The sequence below is a fragment of the Tenebrio molitor genome, chromosome 1 (genome assembly GCF_963966145.1).
Source record: "Tenebrio molitor chromosome 1, icTenMoli1.1, whole genome shotgun sequence".
Taxonomy (NCBI): Eukaryota; Metazoa; Arthropoda; class Insecta; order Coleoptera; family Tenebrionidae; genus Tenebrio; species Tenebrio molitor.
Genome location: NC_091046.1, coordinates 29689374 through 29693861, shown reverse-complemented (window position 1 = coordinate 29693861; position 4488 = coordinate 29689374). Strand labels below are relative to the sequence as shown.

At 46.1% G+C, this 4488-nt stretch overlaps 1 pseudogene; it reads right to left on the bottom strand.

The window, feature by feature from the left end:
• Positions 1–2553: 2553 nt before the first annotated feature.
• On the bottom strand, positions 2554–4166 carry LOC138125047 (uncharacterized; annotated as a pseudogene).
• Positions 4167–4488: the final 322 nt, after the last annotated feature.

The following is a 4488-nucleotide window of genomic DNA, read 5'->3' as shown; positions in this document are numbered from 1 at the left end:
CGGCAATCTGACTCATGCGTTGTCGTGCGATCAAGGTCGTGTTGTCAAAGTCGGGGAAGGTGTCATTTTCTGGAATACCAGATAAGAACTGCTGTGTGGCTTTCAGTCTTGGGTTAGTAGCGAAGTGCAGAGCATTTGGTGGATACCCTGTGGTTCCATGCACTGTTGCGTTGATGTTGTTTTCGATGGCGGAAATTTCGTGAACCCAATTCTTCTCATTTTAGGCGGTCAAAGAGGCTCGCAGTAAATTAAAAACGGTGCGCATTAGTTATACGCTCGACCCCTGGGCATACCGGTGGCGATATGATGAAGCTGCACTTCTTGGTCAGCCAGGAAATTTTGGACTGTTAACGATGTGAATGCTGCTGTCCTGTCAGCTATGATTCTTCTAGGTTTTCCCATTTGTTTTTTGCGGATGAGGCGTAAACTACAATACTTCGAAAAGGCATCTATCACTACTAACAGTTGCGTGTAGCCATGACTCTTCACCAACGGGCCGGCATGATCGATGTGCCAAACATCGAGAGCATTAGATGGTCTTTCACCTCGTTGCCAGAGGCCAGCTCGACGTCCGGTGTGGGACTTCCCCAGGACACACTGACGACAATTCTTGATGTATTTTTTTAGAGATTGCCCCATTCGTGGCCAGAACAACTCTTCTGGCATCTTGGCACTGCACTTCTCCCAACCGATGTGAGAGGATTTGTCGTGGTACAAACACATAGCCTGTAGACGCGCGGCTATTGGCACGAAACACTTTGGGTCTTGTCCTTTTGTCATCACAAGATCGTTTTTAATCTGATATTCATTGTAGTCATCGGAGTTATTAAGAACTTCTTTACAGAAGCGGTTACTTTTCTGATAATCACACAAGGAGTCGATTGCAGTGAGTTCGTGTTTTGTAACACGCACGGTGCACACTTTACTTCACGGATTTCTGCTTAAGTAATCAACATGAGCTATTTTGCTTCCTGGTCTATACTCAATTGTGAAGTCATAGTCCTGTAGCTTGACCCACCACCTGGCAATACGTGGATGCAGATCCTTTTTGAGGGCCGTTGCTCGGATAGCATTACAGTCAGTAAAAACGGTAAAGGGCATGCCGTACAAGTAAGCACGAAAGTGTTCCGCTACCTCCACGATAGCTAGCGTTTCTAAATTGTAGGAGCAGTATTTTGCTTCACAGTCTGTAGTACGCCGGCTGTAGTAAGCTATCGGACGCACAATGCCGTGTTCTTTCTGCAACAATGCCGCCCCAACGCCTAGAGCACTAGCGTCGGTGTGCAATTCGCACGGTAACTTGGGATCAAACATCCGCAGCACGGGTTCGGACGCTAACTTACTTATTATTAACTGCCTGGCATTTTCACACTCCACGTTCCATTGAAATATGTGATTTTTACGCAGTAAGGTGGTTATGGGTGCCGCAATCAGAGAGAATCCCTCAATAAAATGTCGAAAGTAACTCGCGAGTCCCATAAATTGCCTCACGGCCTTCACATCTGATGGGACTGCCGAGTGTACAAGTGCACTCACCTTCCGAGGCCTCGGTTGAACTGAACTATGACTGATTACGACCCATAAGTATTCTGTCTCTTCGACAAGGAACGTACACTTACGATAGTTCAATGAAAACCCTACATTCTCTAATCGTTGCAGACCTTCTTCTATAGATTCGGAGGGTATAAGTACGTCGTCCATGTAGACGTGGGCTTCCGTTCCCTTGAGCTTTCCGAGGGCTTTATCGATGGCTCGTTGGTATACGGCTGGGACGTTGACGAGACCAAAAGGCATCCTATGATACTCGTAGAGACCATTTCATCTAAGAAGTACATCATGCGCACGAACGCGTTTTCATTGGACGAGTCCATGTTCAAATTTTTAGGGGAGGTTTGAGTCCAGCGGCGTGCAGACCTATCAACCACGTGGAATCCATGCGCTCACTGTTATTTCTAATTTAACCCCGTTAGCGTTCAAAAGTGTTTTGTTTTTGTTATTCCTTTCGCTGTGTATCGTTCTATGGTATTCATTGTTCAATTATTGATTTGTTAGAATTTCAATCATATAAATTAATTGAACTATAGTGACTCCTCAGCTAATCGAATGTTTCTACGGCACTGATCATCAGCTGACTAGCGTCGTACGGTCAGATTTCGATGAGTCATCATGTACTTCTTAGATGAAATGGTCTCTACAAGCCATCCGGGGTGATGAAAGCGGTAATGTGCTTTGAGCCCTCGTCTATTTCTATCTAGTGAAACCCGGATTTCATGTCGAGTGTTGTGAAGTACCGCCCGTGCGTAGAGAGTCGAGCAGGTCACGGATGAGGGGTAACGGGTATCTTTCCCTTACAGTCTTTTTGTTTACGTCGCGATAGTCCACACATAATCGAGCTTCACCATTTTTCTTCCTTACCAGGACAATTGGACTGGCGTATGCCGACTGGCCCTCGCGTATGATTCCCTTTTCCAATAGGTCGGCCACAATCTCTTTGACTTGGGTTCTTTCTGCATGGGCTAATCGTCTGGGTCGGTACGCTACCGGAATATCATCTTACAGTGTGATCGTCGTGATATGTTCTGGAGTTGCCTTTCGCGTCTCGATCAGGAGTTGCTTCAGTCGTGCTAGGTCCCGTTCGGCCAGCCTTGTTACTTGTAAGTCATTAAAAGCACCAGTTTCCTCGATAGTAAGAACATTCCCAGTGTTGGATAGGTCATGATGAAGTTCGAGGCCGTCAGTTCCTTTTTTGATTTTTACATTTGGCCTACTAATCACATCCCAACCAATAATCCCAGCTAGATTGGAAGGCATAACATTGTCCGGAACAACTGTAAACAAAACATCAATACTAATAACGTTCGGTAAAACAACAACAATCTTGCAAGTGCCGATCGCGGGTACAGTTTCTGTCCCGAGTCCAGAAATAACTCGCGAGGTAGACGACATGGGTACTTGTAGTTTTTCCGCTGTGCTTCTACCTATAACTGAGATATCGGCGCCACTATCGATGATGTAAGTCAAAGAAACAGCTTGGTGGTTACATAACGCGGTAGCGATCGGTGTGGTGTTTAACGTACGTCTTTTGCGGATTAGTCACATTTTCTTCGGCCTTGTGTGTTTAAAGAAACAGGTACTTTCAGTACTTTTTTGCAATACGTACAGGTGGGCACCTTTGACTCGGTTGGCTTCTCTGGCTTTTCCGCTTCTACGGGTTTTTTAGTTGTCTGCGGTACGCGACAGTCTTCGTGACGATGACCAACCCGACCACAATCAGAGCACTTTCCGCGAAATAAAAAGGGGCCTGACCTACCCGGCCGCTGGGCTGTTGAACGCGCCGCGCTTTTTGTTCCCACCGTGTCAAAAGAACGCGAGCCAACCACAGCTTGATGTTTGTGTCTGCGTCCATCAATTTCGGAGAGTAATTTCAGGAGTTCTCGCTCATCTCCTGGCTGTCGGATCCTGATGGAGGCTTGGGCTTCTCCATGGTCAAGGCCATATTCGATCATACTCAGTATAGTCACCCACGGTAGCGCACCACAAAAACGATGAATGCAGCGAAGCTTCTGGTTTCCGTAGTCGCTGAACGATTCACAGTCTTTACTTCTCAAAGTAGCCGCCGTAAAAGCACGGACACCTGGTGTTTCGCGATCTGGGAAAGCGACAATCAAGTCCTTACAAAAATTTTCCCAACCTCGTCGTACAGGGCGCCAGTCGCAGTAATAGCGATATCCTCTGCCACTCAGCGCCTCTCCTGCTTTTGCTATAATGACGACGTCGCTGACGCCTAGCTCTCCTTTTAGTTTTGAAGCATCTTCTAACCACTCTTCGATGGTAAAATTGCTTTTGTCGGGATCGAAGTCCGATAGGCGAAATGATGCCCATGTGGTAAGTGAAGTTGGTGGCGTTAGTGTTGACGCCTGAGCAGTTAGAGTGCCATCGGCGGACGTGCTGGGCGTTGGCTCTGCCGTATTGGATTTTCGCAACAACGCAATTTGTTCCTGTTGATTTGCTATTAGCGTGAGGAGAGTTTCTTGCCAAGGTGCACTCTTCGTCTTAGGAGTCGGAGGGTCTGGTTCCTCCCTATCAACTTCTCCTTGTTGCGTCTGGTCCCCTTTTAGATTTCCAGTGGGAGCTTCTGGATTACTCTTTCTCTTGGCTTTCGGCATGACGTCGGCTGAAAGCAGACTAATTTAGACGAAGGGCACAATCCCACTTCTGATGTTAAAAACTGTTTAACTTCCTTTTGGAATTCGCTTTTGTTCTCTCTTCTACGTCCACTGATAGAATGCATTTTTTTAAATATCCTTAGATAACAAAATCCCCAAACCATAACATTAAAAATATTAAGATAAAAAAGTATCATAGATTGTGTTGGTAATATCTTGAAGCATTCGCGCCACTGATTCTCATTGGTTGTTATGAAACCCACGCGAAATAGTAGTTTATTTGACGTTTCACTCGTTTCACTCGCGTTTTAAAATGGCCCAC